Source organism: Musca autumnalis, unplaced genomic scaffold (genome assembly GCF_047663935.1).
Source record: "Musca autumnalis isolate F117 unplaced genomic scaffold, ASM4766393v1 scaffold_1, whole genome shotgun sequence".
NCBI lineage: Eukaryota > Metazoa > Arthropoda > Insecta > Diptera > Muscidae > Musca > Musca autumnalis.
Genome location: NW_027411644.1, coordinates 66,668,572 through 66,695,313, shown reverse-complemented (window position 1 = coordinate 66,695,313; position 26,742 = coordinate 66,668,572). Strand labels below are relative to the sequence as shown.

The 26,742-nt window shown below is 33.0% G+C and overlaps 1 protein-coding gene across 12 annotated transcripts in view; it reads right to left on the bottom strand.

Annotated features, from left to right (window-relative positions):
• SNF4Agamma (SNF4/AMP-activated protein kinase gamma subunit) overlaps positions 1 to 26,742 on the bottom strand; it is a 501,567-nt gene that overhangs the window by 162,935 nt on the left and 311,890 nt on the right. For 2 of the 12 annotated variants that reach the window (XM_073979951.1, XM_073980002.1), the window contains exon 1: positions 9,292 to 10,327. The exons of 9 other annotated variants lie outside the window; for them this stretch is intronic. The gene's annotated coding sequence lies outside the window, so the exon portion shown is untranslated. Of the gene's footprint in view, positions 1 to 9,291; positions 10,328 to 26,742 lie in introns of those variants that run through there. One more of the 12 variants, XM_073979960.1, reaches the window with a different exon arrangement.

The window sequence follows — 26,742 nt, the reverse complement described above, 5'->3', positions numbered from 1 at the left end:
ATTTTAAAAAATATTTCTTTAAAAAATCCACGCTTGTGGATATTTTAAAAAATATTTCCTTTAAAAAATCCACGCTTGTGGATATTTTAAAAAATATTTCTTTAAAAAATCCACGCTTGTGGATATTTTAAAAATATTTCTTTAAAAAATCCACGCTTGTGGATATTTTAAAAAATATTTCTTTAAAAAATCCACGCTTGTGGATATTTTTAAAAAATATTTCTTTAAAAAATCCACGCTTGTGGATATTTTAAAAAATATTTCTTTAAAAAATCCACGCTTGTGGATATTTTAAAAAATATTTCTTTAAAAAATCCACGCTTGTGGATATTTTAAAAAATATTTCTTTAAAAAATCCACGCTTGTGGATATTTTAAAAAATATTTCTTTAAAAAATCCACGCTTGTGGATATTTTAAAAAATATTTCTTTAAAAAATCCACGCTTGTGGATATTTTAAAAAATATTTCTTTAAAAAATCCACGCTTGTGGATATTTTAAAAAATATTTCTTTAAAAAATCCACGCTTGTGGATATTTTAAAAAATATTTCTTTAAAAAATCCACGCTTGTGGATATTTTAAAAAATATTTCTTTAAAAAATCCACGCTTGTGGATATTTTAAAAAATATTTCTTTAAAAAATCCACGCTTGTGGATATTTTAAAAAATATTTCTTTAAAAAATCCACGCTTGTGGATATTTTAAAAAATATTTCTTTAAAAAATCCACGCTTGTGGATATTTTAAAAAATATTTCTTTAAAAAATCCACGCTTGTGGATATTTTAAAAAATATTTCTTTAAAAAATCCACGCTTGTGGATATTTTAAAAAATATTTCTTTAAAAAATCCACGCTTGTGGATATTTTAAAAATATTTCTTTAAAAAATCCACGCTTGTGGATATTTTAAAAAATATTTCTTTAAAAAATCCACGCTTGTGGATATTTTAAAAAATATTTCTTTAAAAAATCCACGCTTGTGGATATTTTAAAAAATATTTCTTTAAAAAATCCACGCTTGTGGATATTTTAAAAAATATTTCTTTAAAAAATCCACGCTTGTGGATATTTTAAAAAATATTTCTTTAAAAAATCCACGCTTGTGGATATTTTAAAAAATATTTCTTTAAAAAATCCACGCTTGTGGATATTTTAAAAAATATTTCTTTAAAAAATCCACGCTTGTGGATATTTTAAAAAATATTTCTTTAAAAAATCCACGCTTGTGGATATTTTAAAAAATATTTCTTTAAAAAATCCACGCTTGTGGATATTTTAAAAAATATTTCTTTAAAAAATCCACGCTTGTGGATATTTTAAAAAATATTTCTTTAAAAAATCCACGCTTGTGGATATTTTAAAAAATATTTCTTTAAAAAATCCACGCTTGTGGATATTTTAAAAAATATTTCTTTAAAAAATCCACGCTTGTGGATATTTTAAAAAATATTTCTTTAAAAAATCCACGCTTGTGGATATTTTAAAAAATATTTCTTTAAAAAATCCACGCTTGTGGATATTTTAAAAAATATTTCTTTAAAAAATCCACGCTTGTGGATATTTTAAAAAATATTTCTTTAAAAAATCCACGCTTGTGGATATTTTAAAAAATATTTCTTTAAAAAATCCACGCTTGTGGATATTTTAAAAAATATTTCTTTAAAAAATCCACGCTTGTGGATATTTTAAAAAATATTTCTTTAAAAAATCCACGCTTGTGGATATTTTAAAAAATATTTCTTTAAAAAATCCACGCTTGTGGATATTTTAAAAAATATTTCTTTAAAAAATCCACGCTTGTGGATATTTTAAAAAATATTTCTTTAAAAAATCCACGCTTGTGGATATTTTAAAAAATATTTCTTTAAAAAATCCACGCTTGTGGATATTTTAAAAAATATTTCTTTAAAAAATCCACGCTTGTGGATATTTTAAAAAATATTTCTTTAAAAAATCCACGCTTGTGGATATTTTAAAAAATATTTCTTTAAAAAATCCACGCTTGTGGATATTTTAAAAAATATTTCTTTAAAAAATCCACGCTTGTGGATATTTTAAAAAATATTTCTTTAAAAAATCCACGCTTGTGGATATTTTAAAAAATATTTCTTTAAAAAATCCACGCTTGTGGATATTTTAAAAAATATTTCTTTAAAAAATCCACGCTTGTGGATATTTTAAAAAATATTTCTTTAAAAAATCCACGCTTGTGGATATTTTAAAAAATATTTCTTTAAAAAATCCACGCTTGTGGATATTTTAAAAAATATTTCTTTAAAAAATCCACGCTTGTGGATATTTTAAAAAATATTTCTTTAAAAATCCACGCTTGTGGATATTTTAAAAAATATTTCTTTAAAAAATCCACGCTTGTGGATATTTTAAAAAATATTTCTTTAAAAAATCCACGCTTGTGGATATTTTAAAAAATATTTCTTTAAAAAATCCACGCTTGTGGATATTTTAAAAAATATTTCTTTAAAAAATCCACGCTTGTGGATATTTTAAAAAATATTTCTTTAAAAAATCCACGCTTGTGGATATTTTAAAAAATATTTCTTTAAAAAATCCACGCTTGTGGATATTTTAAAAAATATTTCTTTAAAAAATCCACGCTTGTGGATATTTTAAAAAATATTTCTTTAAAAAATCCACGCTTGTGGATATTTTAAAAAATATTTCTTTAAAAAATCCACGCTTGTGGATATTTTAAAAAATATTTCTTTAAAAAATCCACGCTTGTGGATATTTTAAAAAATATTTCTTTAAAAAATCCACGCTTGTGGATATTTTAAAAAATATTTCTTTAAAAAATCCACGCTTGTGGATATTTTAAAAAATATTTCTTTAAAAAATCCACGCTTGTGGATATTTTAAAAAATATTTCTTTAAAAAATCCACGCTTGTGGATATTTTAAAAATATTTCTTTAAAAAATCCACGCTTGTGGATATTTTAAAAAATATTTCTTTAAAAAATCCACGCTTGTGGATATTTTAAAAAATATTTCTTTAAAAAATCCACGCTTGTGGATATTTTAAAAAATATTTCTTTAAAAAATCCACGCTTGTGGATATTTTAAAAAATATTTCTTTAAAAAATCCACGCTTGTGGATATTTTAAAAAATATTTCTTTAAAAAATCCACGCTTGTGGATATTTTAAAAAATATTTCTTTAAAAAATCCACGCTTGTGGATATTTTAAAAAATATTTCTTTAAAAAATCCACGCTTGTGGATATTTTAAAAAATATTTCTTTAAAAAATCCACGCTTGTGGATATTTTAAAAAATATTTCTTTAAAAAATCCACGCTTGTGGATATTTTAAAAAATATTTCTTTAAAAAATCCACGCTTGTGGATATTTTAAAAAATATTTCTTTAAAAAATCCACGCTTGTGGATATTTTAAAAAATATTTCTTTAAAAAATCCACGCTTGTGGATATTTTAAAAAATATTTCTTTAAAAAATCCACGCTTGTGGATATTTTAAAAATATTTCTTTAAAAAATCCACGCTTGTGGATATTTTAAAAAATATTTCTTTAAAAAATCCACGCTTGTGGATATTTTAAAAAATATTTCTTTAAAAAATCCACGCTTGTGGATATTTTAAAAAATATTTCTTTAAAAAATCCACGCTTGTGGATATTTTAAAAAATATTTCTTTAAAAAATCCACGCTTGTGGATATTTTAAAAAATATTTCTTTAAAAAATCCACGCTTGTGGATATTTTAAAAAATATTTCTTTAAAAAATCCACGCTTGTGGATATTTTAAAAAATATTTCTTTAAAAAATCCACGCTTGTGGATATTTTAAAAAATATTTCTTTAAAAAATCCACGCTTGTGGATATTTTAAAAAATATTTCTTTAAAAAATCCACGCTTGTGGATATTTTAAAAAATATTTCTTTAAAAAATCCACGCTTGTGGATATTTTAAAAAATATTTCTTTAAAAAATCCACGCTTGTGGATATTTTAAAAAATATTTCTTTAAAAAATCCACGCTTGTGGATATTTTAAAAAATATTTCTTTAAAAAATCCACGCTTGTGGATATTTTAAAAAATATTTCTTTAAAAAATCCACGCTTGTGGATATTTTAAAAAATATTTCTTTAAAAAATCCACGCTTGTGGATATTTTAAAAATATTTCTTTAAAAAATCCACGCTTGTGGATATTTTAAAAAATATTTCTTTAAAAAATCCACGCTTGTGGATATTTTAAAAAATATTTCTTTAAAAAATCCACGCTTGTGGATATTTTAAAAAATATTTCTTTAAAAAATCCACGCTTGTGGATATTTTAAAAAATATTTCTTTAAAAAATCCACGCTTGTGGATATTTTAAAAAATATTTCTTTAAAAAATCCACGCTTGTGGATATTTTAAAAAATATTTCTTTAAAAAATCCACGCTTGTGGATATTTTAAAAAATATTTCTTTAAAAAATCCACGCTTGTGGATATTTTAAAAAATATTTCTTTAAAAAATCCACGCTTGTGGATATTTTAAAAAATATTTCTTTAAAAAATCCACGCTTGTGGATATTTTAAAAATATTTCTTTAAAAAATCCACGCTTGTGGATATTTTAAAAAATATTTCTTTAAAAAATCCACGCTTGTGGATATTTTAAAAAATATTTCTTTAAAAAATCCACGCTTGTGGATATTTTAAAAAATATTTCTTTAAAAAATCCACGCTTGTGGATATTTTTAAAAAATATTTCTTTAAAAAATCCACGCTTGTGGATATTTTAAAAAATATTTCTTTAAAAAATCCACGCTTGTGGATATTTTAAAAAATATTTCTTTAAAAAATCCACGCTTGTGGATATTTTAAAAAATATTTCTTTAAAAAATCCACGCTTGTGGATATTTTAAAAAATATTTCTTTAAAAAATCCACGCTTGTGGATATTTTAAAAAATATTTCTTTAAAAAATCCACGCTTGTGGATATTTTAAAAAATATTTCTTTAAAAAATCCACGCTTGTGGATATTTTAAAAAATATTTCTTTAAAAAATCCACGCTTGTGGATATTTTAAAAAATATTTCTTTAAAAAATCCACGCTTGTGGATATTTTAAAAAATATTTCTTTAAAAAATCCACGCTTGTGGATATTTTAAAAAATATTTCTTTAAAAAATCCACGCTTGTGGATATTTTAAAAAATATTTCTTTAAAAAATCCACGCTTGTGGATATTTTAAAAAATATTTCTTTAAAAAATCCACGCTTGTGGATATTTTAAAAAATATTTCTTTAAAAAATCCACGCTTGTGGATATTTTAAAAAATATTTCTTTAAAAAATCCACGCTTGTGGATATTTTAAAAAATATTTCTTTAAAAAATCCACGCTTGTGGATATTTTAAAAAATATTTCTTTAAAAAATCCACGCTTGTGGATATTTTAAAAAATATTTCTTTAAAAAATCCACGCTTGTGGATATTTTAAAAAATATTTCTTTAAAAAATCCACGCTTGTGGATATTTTAAAAAATATTTCTTTAAAAAATCCACGCTTGTGGATATTTTAAAAATATTTCTTTAAAAAATCCACGCTTGTGGATATTTTAAAAAATATTTCTTTAAAAAATCCACGCTTGTGGATATTTTAAAAAATATTTCTTTAAAAAATCCACGCTTGTGGATATTTTAAAAAATATTTCTTTAAAAAATCCACGCTTGTGGATATTTTAAAAAATATTTCTTTAAAAAATCCACGCTTGTGGATATTTTAAAAAATATTTCTTTAAAAAATCCACGCTTGTGGATATTTTAAAAAATATTTCTTTAAAAAATCCACGCTTGTGGATATTTTAAAAAATATTTCTTTAAAAAATCCACGCTTGTGGATATTTTAAAAAATATTTCTTTAAAAAATCCACGCTTGTGGATATTTTAAAAAATATTTCTTTAAAAAATCCACGCTTGTGGATATTTTAAAAAATATTTCTTTAAAAAATCCACGCTTGTGGATATTTTAAAAAATATTTCTTTAAAAAATCCACGCTTGTGGATATTTTAAAAAATATTTCTTTAAAAAATCCACGCTTGTGGATATTTTAAAAAATATTTCTTTAAAAAATCCACGCTTGTGGATATTTTAAAAAATATTTCTTTAAAAAATCCACGCTTGTGGATATTTTAAAAAATATTTCTTTAAAAAATCCACGCTTGTGGATATTTTAAAAAATATTTCTTTAAAAAATCCACGCTTGTGGATATTTTAAAAAATATTTCTTTAAAAATCCACGCTTGTGGATATTTTAAAAAATATTTCTTTAAAAAATCCACGCTTGTGGATATTTTAAAAAATATTTCTTTAAAAAATCCACGCTTGTGGATATTTTAAAAAATATTTCTTTAAAAAATCCACGCTTGTGGATATTTTAAAAAATATTTCTTTAAAAAATCCACGCTTGTGGATATTTTAAAAAATATTTCTTTAAAAAATCCACGCTTGTGGATATTTTAAAAAATATTTCTTTAAAAAATCCACGCTTGTGGATATTTTAAAAAATATTTCTTTAAAAAATCCACGCTTGTGGATATTTTAAAAAATATTTCTTTAAAAAATCCACGCTTGTGGATATTTTAAAAAATATTTCTTTAAAAAATCCACGCTTGTGGATATTTTAAAAAATATTTCTTTAAAAAATCCACGCTTGTGGATATTTTAAAAAATATTTCTTTAAAAATCCACGCTTGTGGATATTTTAAAAAATATTTCTTTAAAAAATCCACGCTTGTGGATATTTTAAAAAAATATTTCTTTAAAAAATCCACGCTTGTGGATATTTTAAAAAATATTTCTTTAAAAAATCCACGCTTGTGGATATTTTAAAAAATATTTCTTTAAAAAATCCACGCTTGTGGATATTTTAAAAAAATATTTCTTTAAAAAATCCACGCTTGTGGATATTTTAAAAAAATATTTCTTTAAAAAATCCACGCTTGTGGATATTTTAAAAAATATTTCTTTAAAAAATCCACGCTTGTGGATATTTTAAAAAATATTTCTTTAAAAAATCCACGCTTGTGGATATTTTAAAAAATATTTCTTTAAAAAATCCACGCTTGTGGATATTTTAAAAAAATATTTCTTTAAAATTTTTAAATTTCTTTAAAAAATCCACGCTTGTGGATATTTTAAAAAATATTTCTTTAAAAAATCCACGCTTGTGGATATTTTAAAAAAATATTTCTTTAAAAAATCCACGCTTGTGGATATTTTAAAAAAATATTTCTTTAAAAAATCCACGCTTGTGGATATTTTAAAAAATATTTCTTTAAAAAATCCACGCTTGTGGATATTTTAAAAAAATATTTCTTTAAAAAATCCACGCTTGTGGATATTTTAAAAAAATATTTCTTTAAAAAATCCACGCTTGTGGATATTTTAAAAAAATATTTCTTTAAAAAATCCACGCTTGTGGATATTTTAAAAAATATTTCTTTAAAAAATCCACGCTTGTGGATATTTTAAAAAAATATTTCTTTAAAAAATCCACGCTTGTGGATATTTTAAAAAAATATTTCTTTAAAAAATCCACGCTTGTGGATATTTTAAAAAATATTTCTTTAAAAAATCCACGCTTGTGGATATTTTAAAAAAATATTTCTTTAAAAAATCCACGCTTGTGGATATTTTAAAAAATATTTCTTTAAAAAATCCACGCTTGTGGATATTTTAAAAAATATTTCTTTAAAAAATCCACGCTTGTGGATATTTTAAAAAAATATTTCTTTAAAAAATCCACGCTTGTGGATATTTTAAAAAATATTTCTTTAAAAAATCCACGCTTGTGGATATTTTAAAAAATATTTCTTTAAAAAATCCACGCTTGTGGATATTTTAAAAAATATTTCTTTAAAAAATCCACGCTTGTGGATATTTTAAAAAATATTTCTTTAAAAAATCCACGCTTGTGGATATTTTAAAAAATATTTCTTTAAAAAATCCACGCTTGTGGATATTTTAAAAAATATTTCTTTAAAAAATCCACGCTTGTGGATATTTTAAAAAATATTTCTTTAAAAAATCCACGCTTGTGGATATTTTAAAAATATTTCTTTAAAAAATCCACGCTTGTGAAAATATTTCTTTAAAAAATCCACGCTTGTGGATATTTTAAAAATATTTCTTTAAAAAATCCATGTGGATATTTTAAAAATATTTCTTTAAAAAATCCACGCTTGTGGATATTTTAAAAAAATATTTCTTTAAAAAATCCACGCTTGTGGATATTTTAAAAAAATATTTCTTTAAAAAATCCACGCTTGTGGATATTTTAAAAAAATATTTCTTTAAAAAATCCACGCTTGTGGATATTTTAAAAAATATTTCTTTAAAAAATCCACGCTTGTGGATATTTTAAAAAATATTTCTTTAAAAATCCACGGTTGTGGATATTTTAAAAAAATAAGGAGTGTGAAAAAACGTTTAAAATAACACCCTATTTTTTGTGACTTAAGTCACTTTGCTTTTTGTCACACAATTCAAGGAAATTAAAAATTATACAAAATGTCTTTAACATCTTTTCCCAATAGGAGAAATATATAAATAGAAAAAACAGAAAGCAAAAGAAAAAATATTCACTAATAAATTATAAATATATAAATAAAAAAAACAAAAAAAAAAAACAATTTGGAAAACAAGTTGTCAACATTCACACAACGGCCACCACAAACGAGTCCACCGGGCCAGGCAAGGCAAGTCTTTGGCAAGAAACACGAAAAAAAAACACAAACAAAAAAATTGAAAACAAATCAAGTGGTTTTTCCGCATTGAGAAAATCATAGAAGAGGGAAAGCAAGGGGAGGAGAAAATAAGTTGTATACTTTTTTTGCCGGCCAAAACGTAAAATTTTGAAAAACAGCTGAAGAGGTGGTAAAAAACACGTTGTCTGGTGGGGGATAAGATGATGCCGGTTTGAGGTGAGCTGCTCTTTTTGAGTGGTGAAGGGGTTGGTTGTTTAAGGCAAACATATGACAAAAATTCCAAATTAGTTTTTTGTTGGCGATGATGACTTCTGGACAAAATAGACGCTCGCCCAACCTAATGAATATGCAAATGTGAAGCGGGCGCAAGCTCATCAGGCTTTTGTTTATTTGTTGAGATTTTGAAAATTAAAACAAACATTGGTTGTTTTGATGAACAAATTCTTTTCTTTTGTTCTCGGCGCTTGACGAAGATTATGATGACAAAATTTTCTGGCAAAACACATGGTGGATGGGCTAGAAAAAAACAACAACAACGAAAATAAAAACACAAAAACAACACTTACGTAATTTTGCCTGTTCGCTATTCACGTTTCGTTTTTTTCTTCTTTTTTTGTTATGGCCAACTCTCTTTGATTAATGCTACCTGTTTTGGTTAGGGTGGGAGTTTGAATGGAATCCAAAATAGATTTTTTTGTTTAGAATTGGAGTATGATATTTTGCTGATATTTGTAATTTCGTTTTCTTTGCCTTAGTGAAAACAAAATTTCTTCTTCTTGCGGTAGATGATATTCCAAAACAAGAGAACCGGTTCCAGCCGTAAATAAACCTTAAACTTGAAAATATTCTTTTGGATTTTTTGTTTGGTCTCACAAAACAAGCACCAACGAAAAAAATTCAAATAAGCTGTTCCAGAATAATCACAAAACTTGTTTATAATTTTTGAATTTATTTTTAAAATTTTTTGTTTATTTTTTGAATAAAAAAATAATGATTTTGTAATTCAGGTTAAATATTTTTTGTTATTTTATATTCTTCTATTTCATTTTTCCAACTTCCATTTTTTTTAATTCAGAATTTTTCAAAATTTATTTTGTATAATTATTTTCTAAATAATTTTTAGTTCACATTCCAGGTGAAGGACGCATTGGCGGTTTACACGACTTCTGGGAGACCGCAAAGTATTTTGCATGCCTCCTTGTAAGGGTTATTATTTTTCTTCTTCTTTGTTATATTTTCTCATAAGTAGGTATTTCCTTTTGCAAATGGAAATAGTGTTTTTTTTTTCAGAATTATTCCCATTCACACACATCACATTATTTTGTTTTTAAGCTTCTGTTTATCGTTTGTTCTTTTTCATGCGGCGTTCAAATTCAAGTCAGCTTGTTTCAACGAATCTTCGAAAACAACTGAATTCACATTGGACCGGACAGACCCCCAAGTATGCGTTTGTGGTGTTGTGCTGTGATATCAAAACATAATGAAGAAGAAACAGAAGAACAAGCACAGTGTAAAACACCGCGCACACACACACTTGCACGCCCATTAACAGAACGCCGTCTGTGGGGCTGTACAGTGTACACAAAACAACTGTTATTGGATGGGGAGGTCGGTCGGTCCTCTCCCTCTTCTTATTGGAATCCATCACTCATGCTCTCACTGAAAACTGTAAATAACAGAGATGGAGCTCATTGATACGAGAGACATCTGGGAATACGGTAAACAGTGCGGTTAATTTAGGGATTTTTATAATTTCCACTGTAATATGGAGGATAGAATTGACTTTGTCATTCGGAAATATTCGTCGGAGACCCTATAAAGTATATACATATAATAGGCCAGGGCGATTTGTGTGGAAGGAAAAAACCTTAATGGGCCCTTCGCGTTTCTGATTCCTGAGATTGAACTGAGCAAAAAAGTCTACTAGAGCATAGGCCTACGGTGAAAATCGAGTCTCCCGATTTTGGCTTTAAGTTTTTTATCCACGTTTTTTAGACATTTTGGCATATAAGAGCCAAATCATTGAGATTTTCGATCGAACATACGGACAAAAATTGTAGCCAAGACAGTAATTAAGAATTTTCTAATACATCGCAAAAGCTTTGGGACGCTCCTTCAGGCAGTTTTGAACAAAACAAAAAACATATTTTTTTGTTTTGCCTTATTAAGGCGAAGGTCATTTTTAGAGTGATATTTGATATGATATTCAATATGCCTGATGATCGGTCTAACCACCCGTGAAACGTAGCATAGTGGTTGAATGTGTGGGACTTCGGTGGATTCCTAATTTTTCAATGTACCTATTAGGTCTAAATAGCTCAACTCGAAAGAGAATTAATTCAAATATCACTCTAAAAATGACCTTCGCCTTAATAAGGCAAAACAAAAAAATGATTTCAGCATGAGCCAGGCTGGGATTCGAACCTGGGACCCCAACAACCAAGTGACACGGTTGCAGGCGTCTTAGCGTTCTAAGCCACCATCAACTTGTCAAAGATTCCGATGACAAATATTGATGATCAAAATCTTCTGATACAGAAGAACAAATAAAATAAAGGTGGAAAAAAGCTGCCTTAGTATTTGTAATAAAGCATTGAAAAATAGGGTTACCAGCCAAGTCGGACTATAGGAAAGGTTTGGAATTAAATGACTAACATTAAAAATAAATAAATAATTCGAATATACAAATTTCGAATGATTTGTGATGTAAATGCTAGTCTCCAAGCTTAGCCTTCGTCCACCCACTAAAAAATAAAAAAAAAACACCATTCAATATGCCTGATGATCGGTCTAACCACCCGTGAAACGTAGCATAGTGGTTGAATGTGTGGGACTTCGGTGGATTCCTAATTTTTCAATGTACTTATTAGGTCTAAATAGCTCAACTCGAAAGAGAATTAATTCAAAACATATTTTTGAAAATTATGAGAAATTCAGTTATAGTTTTTTTGTGGGATTTTTCAGACTTAAACCACTATAACTTAGCCATTTGTTAACCGATTTAAAAAAAAGAATAACTTGTTCGAAAGATATTATTCACCCCTTTAAAAGGAAGAAGGAACAATAGAAATCCGTTATGATAAAAAGAAGAAATGTCCGTTTAAATTTGAAAATGTAAGAAACCCAGATTTTCACTTCTTTTACCGTTTTAAACCATGGATCCCAACACTATATAATTTTACATCAGAACGCTTGAATATTTTTCTGGTCAACTTTTGTAGCACTGTGCCATTTATCGACATTTTCCGAAAAGTTCGCACCTTCTCAAGGCCAAAACTGCCTGAAGGAGCGTCCCAAAGCTTTTGCGATGTATTAGAAAATTCTTAATTATTGTCTTGGCTACAATTTTTGTCTTTATGTTCGACAGAAAATCTGAATGGTTTGGCTGTTATATGCCAAAATGTCTAAAAAACGTGGATAAAAAACTTAAAGTCAAAATCGGAAGGCATGATTTTCACCGTTGACCTGTACTCTAGTGGACTTTTTTGCTCAGTTCAATCCCAGGAATCAGAAACGCGAAGGGCCCATTAAGGTTTTCAAATCGCCCCGGCCTAATATATAACCATCATTCTATATAACCATGTTCGTCTGAGAACAAGTCTCGTTTAGGCGCACCTCTCGGTTCGGGCTGACATTTGTAGCATATATAATCTGTAGAACCCTCTGATCACAACGATATATAGCTTTCCCGGGGGAAGTCCAAACTACCCGAGTAATGGGTCTCAGCATTATTACCCTTTCTAATGCCGTCAATTCGGTCTGGGATTTAGAACTTTCTCCTATGGACAGGTGCAAAATCTGGCTACGCTAATAAAAGTACTCTTCATAAGCTCCATAAAACGATACCCGTAGTATTGCCCAAGTATGAATAGTAAAATGTCAACACCTATATCTCGGGAAGTGGAATTCCGGTACTATGATGACATTAGAGATTTAGTCAATATGGGTATCACGTATGGAGGGGCGGGGTGGGATTTCAGTAGGGCACTTGAAGACAGGCGGACCTTTAGTTGTTTAAGTAGTTTTGCACGTCAAGTGTTTGTTGGGAGAAGGACTAGACTTAGTGGAGGTAATTCCTCCACATAGCCATATTTACAATTTGGGCGTGTGGTGTTGGAGGAGGAGAGTTGGTGGAGTTGGTGTGGTGCGGCGTCGGGTCCTGGTGTGGATGTCGTGTCGGTCATCCGTGAGGGTGGCTTTTGTCAATTGTTTGTGTTGTGTTGTCCGTTGCCGCGTTCCCTGTGGGCCCTTTGTGCAGTCCGTGAGGACAGCATGTTAATTGTTGGTGGTCCTGTCTTGTATATTTTTTTCCGCTGGCTTAATTGGAGGAGGTCACCAGTCCGGGACCGTTTGGAGTCCAACTGGTTGTTGTTGTTGTAGCAACGCATATATCGACACCTCCAAATAATAGTATGCTAAGTCTAAAAAGTGAGTTTTGCAGGAGAAGCTCTCAAAGTTTGGAAATTTTTTTGAACTTCAGTACTATGCTAAGTCAATATTTGTTTATAACTTCTGTTCGGATTGACCGATCATTACCAAAATTAGACAGAATTTAAGTTAAAGGACGTTTGACACCTCCAAATAATAGTTTGCTAATTCTGAAAAGCGAGTTTTGCAGGACAAGCTCTAAAAGTTTGGAAATTTCTTTGACCTTCAGTACTATGCTAAGTAAATATTTGTTCATAACTTCTGTTCGGATTGTCCGATCATTACCAAAATTTGACAGAATTTATGTTAAAGGACGTTAAATATAAAAATGTAAAGACCATGAAAACATGCTAAGTCGACTTAGCATACTATTGTTTGGAGGCGTCGATATGTTCGTTCGTGTATTATTTTAGTTATCAAGTTCCTCTGTATCCAGACTCAAGAATTCCGCAACCTGGACTGGTTGCGTCCATAAAAAATGAGGAGACAGGTGAGTGTGGTTAGCTGAGCAGTTAAATAAATGCAGAGTATCGTGTGGTCCCAATCCACATGCTGGACATATGTTGGGTATCGTGGCTTCAATTCTGGCCCAATACGAATTGAGGCGGCTGCATCGTCCGGATCTTAACTGAGCTAAAACCACTCGTGTTTGACTTGGCAGCTGGCGTTCTTCTGCTGCGCTAGATGGGGGATGGTCTCCAAGTACGGCATTCACACTGTATCTTCGTACTGCTTGCGCAACCATGTCAGTGTGAATGCGATTCAAGCCTGCCTGATCGGCTCGTTGATCTAGCGGTTCTCTTTTATACCTTTGGACCTCTCTCTCTCTAGATCATGAAGGTCTCTCCTGACGTGCCAAGGGTGGGGAAGCCTGTCCATTAAATCGATACAGGGATGCTCACTGTGGTAACACCCAAGCAGGTACTGCATCGACACCTTATTGTGCTGACGCACCGGCAAAACCCTCGCCTCCTCATGAAGATGGGCCACTGGTGTCATGAGGAGGCACCCTGTTGCAGTCCTCAGGGCGGCATTCTGGCAGGTTTGAATCTTCGCAGTGGAATCGCATGAATCGCATCGCAGTAGAAGCGCTAACCTTTGCAGCGCCGCTTTGCTGGCGCCGTATAGCTTACCACAGACCGGCCTATTGCATTGTAGGTGGTCAACAAGATTTCTTTATCAGCAACCAAGTGCTGCCAGCCAGCGACTTAAGAACCTTGTTCCTACATCTGATCTAATTGCAAATAGCTGTGGCATGCGCGGACGACTTGAACATGCTATCGAGCGTTACACCCAGTATGTTGGGGTAGTTAGTGGTCGGAATCAGTGCACCATCCACCAATATGTTCAGTGGGAGCCTCATCTCAGCCGTCCATGTGGTGAACAGCGTGGCTGTGGATTTAGCGGGGGATATTTTCATATTCCTCAGATGGAAGAACTGCACTAGGTCAACTGTCCAACTGGTAGTGGTCATTGGCCACGAATCCTGACAGGAGGCTATATTCTGGTACCGCGGGTGCCAGGTGTCCCCAGATCCTCGGATCTGGCCTGGCATTTGGTGTTGGCCCCCTTGTTGGAGCATCGCGGTGGCTGTGGTTTAGACCTAAATCGCGGGTAGAGTTTCGGCACGAATGTGGAGTTGCATAGCAATCGGGTGCCTGACCCAAAGAAAGGCAGGAGTTTAGATAGGCTCCGCTCCTAACCAAGGTGGCGATCAGGTCCAAATACGTATGAGCGAATTGGTACTCGTACTTTTGTGCGAGGGCGTTGGTAGACGCAATGTATTCACCCGGTGTTAAGAGCACTGTGAGGTAGACCGTAAGGTAGGGAAGGTGCTTACACCTGAGAAGTTTTTGCGGATTCTGAAGCCACAATATTCATAGATGAGAAAAATCAAAAAACACAAAAATCGACGGAGCGCATTTTAAATAAATCGCGATTCTAGTCGGCATTTTAAAGTATTTTTATGTTTTCACGATGTTGCTTGGAAACCGCAAGTCCTATCGAAATCGGACAAAAGAAAATATTGTAGCTATGAAAATTCTCTACAAGATTGGCACTTATGATATTTTCGTAGGTTTTACGGTTTTTGAGATATAGAAGTTCAAATTGGGACAATGCACTGACTGTATCGTCTCCATATAAAAAAGTGTCATGACTGCAATTTCCTAACTTAAACTTATATATCTCAAAAATGGTACAACCTAGGAAAAACATACCAAAGCAAATCTTGTGAAGAATTTTCACTGCTACAACATTTTCTTTAGTCCCATTTCGATAGGGCTTGCAGTTTCCAAGCAAAATCGTGAAAACCTAACTCTTAAAATGGCGAATTGAATCGCTGTTTATTTAAAATCCCTCCAACGAATTTTTCTTGTTTTTGGATTTTTGTAATTATAGTAGTTTAACACAAAAAAAAAAAAAAAAAAAAAATTAAGAAAATCGAAAAGTACAATCATCGATAAAAATTGATTTTAAACATTAAATCGCAAAAATTGCATCCAAGCCCACGGTGCAAATTTTTTTCTCTATTTTTTATTAAATAGCTGATGAAAAAAAACAAATTTGTATTTGGACTAATTAATTCTAAAGAAGTTATGAGTATTTTTTTCTGCATATAGTTTTTACAGAATTCGACTTTTTTAAGGCGCGATTTTTCTGAAACCTTTAATCAAAAAAATCTTAAAATATACCAAAATATTTTGCTGATGATCAGTATCACCACAGCAAAAAATACAGGAAATCAAGAACCTCAGTTTGAAAAAGTGTGCGATTTCACTCAGAAATCCCCATATATACTCGTTTCCTGAACCTTGAGGGTATAAAAATTGCCAAATAAAAGTACATATTCTTAAAAAATCTCTAAAACAGCAACACTAAAACAATTTTCGTTTTCTTAAACTGAATTACTCAACCCTCGTAACTGTGTACATGTTATTAACATGTCTCTCGGGTGCATCTTTACATTTTCTGTAGAAACAATGATTTTTTTCTCTATCACGTGCTGTTAACATTTCTCTGTTGTGGCTACAGAGTGGTTGCTCGTGCAATTTAAATACGCAATACCGAAAATCAAAAATGTGTTCGACTAAGTCAATACAGAGCACATTGTGAGACCGGCATACATATGTATGTGGTGTGGTAGTATATGGGCGATTCCATGTTGTATTTTAATATTTTGTTTTGATATGGAACAAAACATTTGGTTTTGCAAATTCTTTAAAGAACATTTGTCGTATGACTGTAGATGTTTGAAGAGGGAACACGTTTTGAGGGACTTTTAGGTCAATGGGCGTATGTTTGATCGAATATATCTTTAAGAACAATCAGATATTCAAAAATATTTAGATCTGCTGAAGCTAAAAATGCCGCATTTTAAAGACATTTCCATTGCATTTCTTATCAAAAGTTCTTGTGAATTAGTTTAACAAAAATTCTGATTGCATTACAAATATTTGAAGAGGAACTACTCTCTTAAGGATTTTTTACTGTATTTGTAACGAAAAAGTGTTAATTAATATTTTATCGAATCCATGCCACCTTCCCTAATTGCATTTCCTTAATGAAAAGCTGACAAAGTATTTAACAAAGAAATTTGTAAGTTATACCATAAACTAACCATTAAAATGAGAACAAATAAACAAAAATATCACGTCAGCAGCATTTCGGAAACACAAAATGAAAGAAAAGGAAATTTTTTTATTTTGTAATTTTTATTGAAATTACAACCGAACATTGTTTGCGGTATTTTCCATAATATGAGAATCGTGATCATTTCGTGAAATATTCTGCTCGTCGTAGTTGTTTATTTATTTTTTTTTTTTTTGTAATCGTTTTAACACCCTCTGTCGATAAATCATGTTTTTATTGCGTATTTTGTAAAAAAAAGAGAAGAGAAAAAAAAATAACAACAACATAATATTAAAGCAACAATGTTACAAAAAATGGAAGCGTCTACATCACAGCCGACTAAGAAGAGGACACACAAAATTCTCAATATTTGCAACTTTTGACAATGTGTTAGTAACGTTGTATGCACGCATGCTGCAAAACAAAAACAAATCAAAACATTTGTGTGCTCTTTCGTTGCGTTCGGGTCGTGTGAGTGTGAATTGCCGAAAAACTTCGTAACTTTAATAATATCAAAGCACGACATTGGTCTACATACAAATGAAGAAAGAAGACCCTCAGAAGGTCTTCTACAGACGGAATACCCTTTAAATCAGCGTCAGGCGAGAGAGCGCCCACGTGCGCTCATTTAACAATGACACCCCGTAAAGTATGCAATAGAAAAGTATGGTGCCTGACGCTGCTTTAAATCCGGGTCAGGCAATTAGGCGCCCGTGTGCGCTCATTTAACGTTGCTCTCCCCACACACACACAATTCAACCCATTGAAAAAGCATGCACTCACACAATGACGCCCCGTAAAGTATGCAATAGAAAAGTATGGTGCCTGACGCTGCTTTAAATGACTTCTGCGTAATTTTGAGAGATTTTTCATCGACAGGAAACCTTCTTAATGTCTTCTATAGACACAAGACCTAACCTTCAAAAGGTCTTCATTGGACAGAAGATCCTCTAAAGCAGTGCTCACCAGCGAGCCCTTACCGAGAGCAAGTGAGCATACATTGCTGTGTGTTTTACATTTGAAAGTTACGCTCACTCTCTCTCAGTAAGGGCTCGCTGGTGAGCACTGCTCTAAAGGTCTTCAATAGGCTGAAGAGCTACCTTCGAGAGGTCTTCTATCCACAAAGATCCTCTATAGCAAGAAGACCTCCTAAAAGCCTACTATAAATAGCTGACCTCTTAAGGGATTTCTATAGGTAGAGAACTTCCTTAAGGTCTAATATAGGCAGCATATATCATAAAGGTTTTCTATAGACACAAGCTCTCTTAAAGCTTCTTTAGACAGAAGACCGTCTAAAGGGGTTTTATGGACAGAAAACCTCTAAATGTCTTCTAGATATCGAAAACCTTCTTGAAGTCTTTTATGAAGCGAAGACCCTCTAAAGATCATCTAGCTTTGCATATCTTTGCAGATTTGCTTGAGTACTTATTAAGGCCTCTTGCAGCCGGAACTTTGCATATCTTTGTACATTTGCTGAAGTACTTATTAAGGTCTCTTGCAGCCGGATCTTTGCATATCCTTGTAGATTTCCTTGAGTACTTATTGAGGCCTCTTGCAGCTGGAACTTTGCATACCCTTGCAGATTTGCTTGAGTACTTATTAAGGTGTTTGCAGCCGGAACCTTGCATATCTTTGTCGATTTCCTTGAGTGCTTATTAAGGCCTCTTGCAGCCGGAACTTTGCATATCTTTGTTGATTTGCTTGAGTACTTATTAAGGTATCTTGCAGCCGGAACTTTGCATATCCTTGTAGATTTGCTTGAGTACTCATTAATGTCTCTTGCGGCCGTAGCTTTGCAACCCTTGTAGTCTCTTGCAAACGCAGCTTTACATTTCCTTGTAGGTCATGCTTGAGTACGTATCAAGGTCTTTCGCATATTAACTGATTCTGTAGCATTACAAGATTTATCCCATATCCTAAGGACCTAAAGTACTTAGGCAGGTCTGTGGTCTACCAATCCTGTCTTATCGAGTACTTACCCAGGTCTAGAATCGAAGAAACTTTGGCCTAACAATTCCAATGCGTATCGAAGGCCAAAGTATCACTTCCTTTATCTTAAGTCTAATAAGCAAGACTGTAAAGCGCAAGTTGTTACAATGATTTTTCAAAGGTATTCCTGAAGCAGAAGACCCTCTAATGGTATTCTAAGGACAAATATCCTTCAAAGGTTTTCTAGGGACAGAGGAACCTCTGAAGGTCCTCTAAAGATACAATAAGCAGAATACCCTCTAAAGATTTTCTATTTACAGAAGACCCTTTAGAGGTCTTCTATGGATAGAAGGCCCTCTAGGGGTCTTCTATGGATAGAAGGCCCTCTAAAGCTATTCTACGGATAAAAGACTCCCTAACGGTCTTCTATGGATAGAAGACCCTCTAAAGGTATCTAAAGAACCCTCTAAAGGCTTCCTATGGACAAAAGGCCCTCTAAAGGTCTTCTATGGATAGACGACCCTTTGGAGGTCTTCTATGGATAGAAGACCCTCTAAAGGTTTCCTATGGATAGAACACACCCTAGAGGTCTTCTATGGATAGATATGCCCCTTTGGAGGTCCTTTTGGATAGAAAGTCCTCTAGAGGTCTTCAACGGATAGAGAACTCTCCATCGATCTTCCAGGGATACAAGACCTTTTAAAGTACTCGTATACATACGAAGATTTCCAAAAGTGCTCTATAAGCAGAAGAACTTCTATAGACAGAAGACCCACTAAAGGTTTTCTGGGGATAGAATAACTTCTGAAGGTCTTCTATGGACAGACGATCCTCGAAAGTCCTATTATATATACGAGGCTTTCCGAGGGCCCTATATAAGCAGAAGACACTCTAAAAGTCTTCTATAGACAGAAGACACTCTAGTGGTCTTCGGCTGATAGAAGACCCTCTTGAAATGCTCTGTTGAGAGAAGACACTCTTGAAATCTTCTGTTGATAGAAGCCCCTCTAGAGGTCTACTATGGATAAAAGACCCTCTAAAGGTCTACTACGGATAGAAGACCCTCTAAAGGCCTTCTAGAAGCCCTTTATGGATAGAAGACCCTCTATCTCCAAAAGATCTTTGTTGAATGTCTTATTTATATAGAAGACAGCTTATTTTTAAAGTAGATGGTCGATTACCTATTTTATAATGAGAGAAGACCTCCTAGAAAATATACTAAAGATCCTCTATAGATAGAATATTTCCCAAAGATCTTCTTCTAAGGGTCCGCTTTGGATAGAAGACGTGTTCAAGGTCTTTTATGAAAAGATCTTCCACTGATAGATCGACAAGAAGATCGAACTTCTAAAGCAGGGACGAGCTTCTTTGCTTAGATCGTATAGTGAGGGCGCCCACTGAGTTGTTTTTGCATTTGCTTCTCTCTCTCAATTACAGTGTAAATAAATGAAAACAAACAAAAACATAATGTGGTTGTTGCTTTTTTCACTCATACGTTCATACATGTCTTCGCTTTGGTTGTATTTCTGTGGTCGTCGCTGTTCTAAAGGTCCTATTTAGCAAGAACGTCTCTCGATCATTTATGGACAGGTCTTTTATTGGCAGGAGATCTCACGATATTCTATATACAGAAGACATTTTATACATACATATGTATATATGTATATTAGACACAGATACCCCTTTAAAACCTTCTTTTAATTACCAAATATCTTCTTAGGTCTTCTATCTATGGAAGTCAATTTAGGAGAACTTCTGTTTACATTCTAACGAAATTTGACACTCAAAATTCCCAAACTCTTAATTAACTTCTGTCACATGGCCTGTTTGAGGGATATATTCCTTCTTCTATGTGCTTGGTGGCAGCACACATAAGCAGCAATTATTTATTTACCCAAAAGAAAGGGCGGATAGTCAAAAATCCTTACTACGCATACGCATACAATTCCAAAAACTATTGACCCCATTCTTAAATACACAAATTTCCATAGAAAAACAAGCGACGAACCTTAACCATAGACACCAAAATTATTTTTGCCACAACATGACTCAAAACACGCAATGTTTACATGAAAAAGTTTTACCAGAGTGACATAACGGATATTCTAGGCTGACGATACACACAGCCGGGGCGTGATATACCATTACCATTGTTACTTTCGAATCAAGCAAAAAAAAAAAACACAAAATCCCAGGAATATTAATTTAAAGTGTTTTCTCTTTAAGCTGTCCTAGAAAAAAAAAATACCGTTGTCGTATAATATGTTTCGTTTTTAGCGGCAATATGTGGCCAAGGAGATGACTGACTATGAGCTGGTTTCAAATCATAGATGAACACGAAGAGAACACTTGTATTTCATCTACATATGTATGTTCCAAATGTTTCTTGTTGTTGTTGTTGTTTTGCATATTCATTCTCATTGGGGGTTATGTGGATGGAGTACGTGCTCGAGTGAACGTACGTACTCACTTAACGAAGCCCCCACAAACGACGCCGACGACAACAACAACGTCGACGTCAACGTTGTCGTTTTTCCTCGACATCATCGTCATTCTCATCTCGCAACTCTCCCCATAAATGTCTGTTTTTCGAACATAATCTTTTCTCTTGCACATTTTTTTTTAATTTAATCTGGGAGAGAGTTCACTCACACCCCTCCCCCTTGAAATATATTTTGTTTACAAACCAACCTCAGAGTTGGGGAAAATGTGTACCATATTTTCTTTTCAATGAATCATCCCACATCAACAATGTCTAGACGAGGAGAAATTCCTCTCACTTCTCACATGGCCGTAGAAAAAGGGATAATTTCCCATAACAATCAAAAATATGAATGGGAAAAATGCTTTCACTTTCTACGGTAGTAAATTCTAGTACTCTCAATGTTTACATTGTCATCATCATCACATGGTGTTTGCTATATAAACTTTGCAGCGTACCTCTTCGAATGGATTTTCTTCCCTAAAGGTTAAAAAAAGTGAATTTATTTATCGCAATCATAGACGAAGAAATAAATTTTCTGCAGAGCTCCGATTTACTTGCGAGTGGAAATTTGGGGAGTGTTGGTAATTTGTTTTTGGGTGCAATTTTTTTTGGCGATGGTGGGACACTTTTCTTTGGGGGTGGGGTAAGTTTTTGTTTGGTGGTGTGGAGAGGCAAGTTGCCACCCTCATCTTACTCGAATTCGAGAAGAGTTTCAATCGCGAGTGGAATTCGAGCGAGTATTCGGAGCTCTGATTTTCTGAGAAAATCCATTACAAATTTGAAGAAACCATAGACTTCAGTCATCCTAAAGCTCTTCTATGGATATAAGATATCCTTGAGGTATTTTTAAGATAGAAGTCCTCCTTGGGGTCTTCTATAGATAGAATACCTTTTAAGACTTCTTTAGCTAAAACATTTCCTAAAGGCATTCTTGAAGTAGAAGACCCCCTAAAAGCCTTCTATAGATAAACTATGTCCAAAAGGCCTTGTATAGGTGGAAAACCCTAAAGACCCTTCATAGATAAAATATCTCCAAAAGGTCTTCTATAGATAGAAGACCTTCTAAGCGTTCTCTATACATGGACGACCTCCTAAGTGCTTTCTATAGATAGAAGACCTGCAAAAAGTCTTCCTAAGATAGACGAACTCTTTAAGGTCATTTACAAATGGGATACTTCCTAATATCTTTTATAAGTAGAACACCTACTAATGGTCTCTTATGGATAGTAGACCTCCTCTAAAGGTATTCTATATTACAAAGGTCTTCTTTACATAAAAGACTTCCTTAAGGTCTTTTATGGATAGAGGACCTTTTAAAAACCTTCAACAAATAGAAGACCTCCAAAGGTCTTCTTTAGATAGAAGACCTTCTATAGGTCTCCTTTAAAAAGAAGACCTCCTAAAGGTCCACTTCAGATAGAAAACCTTCTTAAAGGCCTCCTATAGATAAAATACCTTCTTAAAGGCCTCCTATCGATAGAACACCTCTTAAAGGCCTTCAACAGGTACCTCCTCCTGAAAGTCTTCTTTTGATAGAAGACTTTCTGAGGGTCTTCTATAGATAAAATGCCTTCTAATGGTATTCAATAGCTAGAAAACCTCCTAAAGGCCTTCTTCAGATAGAAGACCTCCTAAAGATTTTGACCTCCAAAAGGTCACCTATGGACAAAAGACCTCCTTAAGTTTATGGATAGAGGACCTCCTTATAGATAGTAGACCTAATAAAGGTCTTTTATGAATAGTAGACCTCCTAAAGGTCTTCTCCGAGTAGTAGTCCTCCTAAAGATTTTCTATGGATAGTAGACCTCCTAACGGTATTCTATGGATAGTAGAACTCCAAAAAGTCTTATATGGTAGTAAACGTCCTAAAGGTCTTTTTTAGATAAAACAAGTAAAAAAGTATCAGTCGACTTGGCCGACAGAGATATACCCTCAGCCTGAAACAATTTTTTCCCAAAAAACGTATGTATTTAGAGGATTTTAAAAATTTTAGGCGTATGAACCGACAAAAATGTTGATTAGGATTAAAGAGCAAATGGATCTACATTGACCATCATGGAAGTGGATCTCCAGCCACTACATATGGTGCCATAGGGGGTTCTTACATCATTCGGGCTGTTTGCTCAAGAAGTGTGGATTTGCCGCTGAAAAAAACTTTTACCATCGTAACTGAGGCAGCGAATGTAAGTTGCTTCAACAAAAATCAAAGTAATTCGATAGCAGGTCTTAAAGTGAACTTATCCGAAATTTTGTTTGGGAGGTACTGGATGAAGTAGACAAATGTAGTCCATAATTGAACCTGATCTATATCTGGTATATATATTAGGATGTGTAAAGTATGGACCAATTCGGCCACTCCTTTCAAAAGTTACCGAACGACCAATTTTTCCGAACATTTTTGAAATTTTGTGGGGGAGGTACCTGAAGGAGTGGACCGATATTGTTTATCTTCGAACCTAAACTATGTTCGGACAAAATATTACTAAGGCCAAATTTTGGACCCAATCGGCAGATCCGTTCGAGAGTTATCTTGCGCTCCAACCACCTCACTCGAAGTCATAGGGGTATTGTGCAACTTTCAGGCTATTTTCTCAGGAAGTATGGACTTGCCCCTAATGAAACTTGTACCGTCGTGTGGGGGGCAGTGAATACAAGTTTCTAAAACAAAAATCAAAGCGATTCGAGAGCAGGTCCTAAACTGAACTTATCCGAAATTTTGTGTGGGAGGTACCCGAAGGAGTGGATCGATTGAGTCAATATTGGAACCTCATCTAAGTCTGGTAGACATTTCACGAGTTGCAAATTATGGACCAAATCGGTTACTTCCTTCAAGAGTTATCTTACGTATAAATTTTCCGAACGTTTTCGAACATTTGTGGGGGAGGTACCGGAAGGAGTGGACCGATATAGCCCATCTTCGAACTTAAACTAAGTTTGGGCAAAATATTACTAAAGCCAAAATTTGAACCGAATCGGTTCATCCCTTCGAGAGTTATCGTGCGCTCCAGCCAGCCAGACAGACAGACGGACGGACATTGCTCAATCGACTCAAAATTGTCTGAAACATATTTCGTCCAAACATACTTGGGGTCTAAAACCATTATTTCGATGAGGCACATTTTGCCCGTATGAAAGTGTATATACCCTTCATAGCCTAAAGGCTGAGGGTATAAAGACTTCCTAAAGACCACTAAAGGTCTTATTTAGACCTTCTTATATAAAAGACCTTCTATAGGTCTTCTTTCGATAGAATACCTCTGCTTTAGGAAGAAGACCTCACTGTAGATAGTAGACCTCCTAAAGGTCTTCTATGGGTAAAAGACCTCCTAAAGGTCTTCTATGGATAGAAGACCTCCTAGAGGTCGTCTCTGCAAAGAAGACCTCCTAAAGGTCTTCTGTGGATAAGAGACCTCCCAAGATTCTTCTAACGAAAGTAGACCTCATCAAAATCTTCTATGGATGGGAGACCTTCCATAGGTCTTCTATGGATGGAAGACCCTCTTAAGGTCTCTCTTCCATCTGAAGACCTCCTAAAGGTATTCTACATACAGAATACCTTCTAGATGGAAAACCTCAGAATGTTCTTCTATAAGTAGAAGACCCCCCCTATAGGTCTTTTATAGGTAGAAGACTATCGAAAGGCCTTTTTTCGATAGAAGACCTCACAAGGAAGACTTCCAAGACCTCCTAAAGCTATTTTGTAGATAGAAGACCTCCTAAAGGTCTTCTATAGATAGAAGGCATCCTAAACGTATTCTATAAATAGAAGACCGTTTAAAAGTCTTCTATAGGTAGAATACTTGCTAAAAGGGTTCTATGGCTAGAAGACTTCCTAATGGTATTCTGTAGATAGAAGTTCTCTTAAAGCCCTTCTGTAAACAGAAAACCTCCAAAAGGTCTTTTATAAATAGAAGACCCTCCAAAGGTCGCCTATAAATAGAAGACCATATGGACAAAAATCTTCCTAAAGGTCTTCTATAAATAAAATATATTCTAAAGGTCCTCCTAAGGGTCTTCTGTGGATAGAAGACCTCCTGAATGCCTTCGTTAGATAGTAGACCTCTAAATAGAATACCTCATAAAGGCCTTCTATAGATAGAAGACCTCCTAAAAGCCTTCTATAGATAGATAACCCCCTAAATGCCTTCTATAGATAGAAGGTGTTCTAAAGGTGTTCAATGGATAGTAGACCTCCTAAAGGTATTCATTATACAGAAGTCCTCTCAAAGGTCTTCATTAGATAGAAGATCTCCTAAAGGTCTTCTTCAGATAGAAGACCAGCTAAAGACCTTAATTTTACAGAAGACCTCCAAAAGGTCTTCTTCACATAGAAAACCTCCTAAAGGTATGCTTTAGATAGGAGACCTTTAAGAGGTCATCTTTAGATCGAAAACCTCCTAAAGGTGTTCTATTGATAGAAGACCCCTGAAAGGCCTTTTATAGGTAAAAGACCTTCCAAAGGTATCCTATAGATAGAAGATAACCTTATGGTCTTCTATAGATAGAAAACCACATAAAGGCCTTCCATAGATACGAGACCTCCTAAAGGTATTTTCCAGATAGAAAAGGTCTGCTTTAGATCGAAGACCTGCTAAAGATTTACATTAGATAGAAGATCTCTTAAAGGTCTTCTTTGGATAGAAGACCTCCTACAGGTCTTCTTTAGATATAAGATTTTCTCAGGGTCTTCTTAAGATAGAAGACTTCCTAAGGGTCTTCTATGGAGACTTGACTTCGTAAATGCCTTCTATAGATAGATGAGCTCCTAAAGGTCTTCTATGGAGATAAGACCTCTTAAAGGTATTGTTTAGATAGAAAACCTCCTAAAGGCCTTCTTTAGATTGAAGACCTCCTATAGGCCTTATATAAATAGAAGACCCCATAAATATAAGACCTTCTAGAAACAGAAGGCCTTCCATTAATAGAAGCCCATCAAAATGCCTGCTATTAATAGCAGAGCTCCTAAAGGTCTGCTATTGATAGTAGACATCCTGAAGGTATTCTGTGGAGATTAGACCTCATGAAGATCTTCTATGGATGGAAGACCTCCCAAAGGTCTTCCTTGGATGGTGAATCTCCTAAAGGGTTTTTTTTATGGATAGAAGACCTCCTAAAGGGTTCTATGGATACAACCCCTCTTAAAGGTATTCTATGGTTAAAATACCTCTTAAAGATCTTCTATGTATAGAATACTTTCTAAAGGTCTTATATGGATATAAGACCTCTTAAAAGCCTTCTATGGATAGTAGATCTCTGCCTTCTATGGCTGGTAGAACACCTAAAGGACTTTAATAGATAAAATAACTCCTAAAAGTCCTAAAGGCCTTGTATAGGTTAAACGCACCGATCTTTATAAAAACTACAGCGCAAATATCTCTAAAAAATGCAAAAAATATTTAAATTAGCTTTAAAGCCAGACAGAAAGAAAAAATATCCCATAATAATTATGAATTGCAACTAAGAACAAAAACAAATACTTAAAGTTTTAGTAAAACACAAAACAATGCGATAGCCCGAGACAGGCAATACATTAACCAGGAGCTAC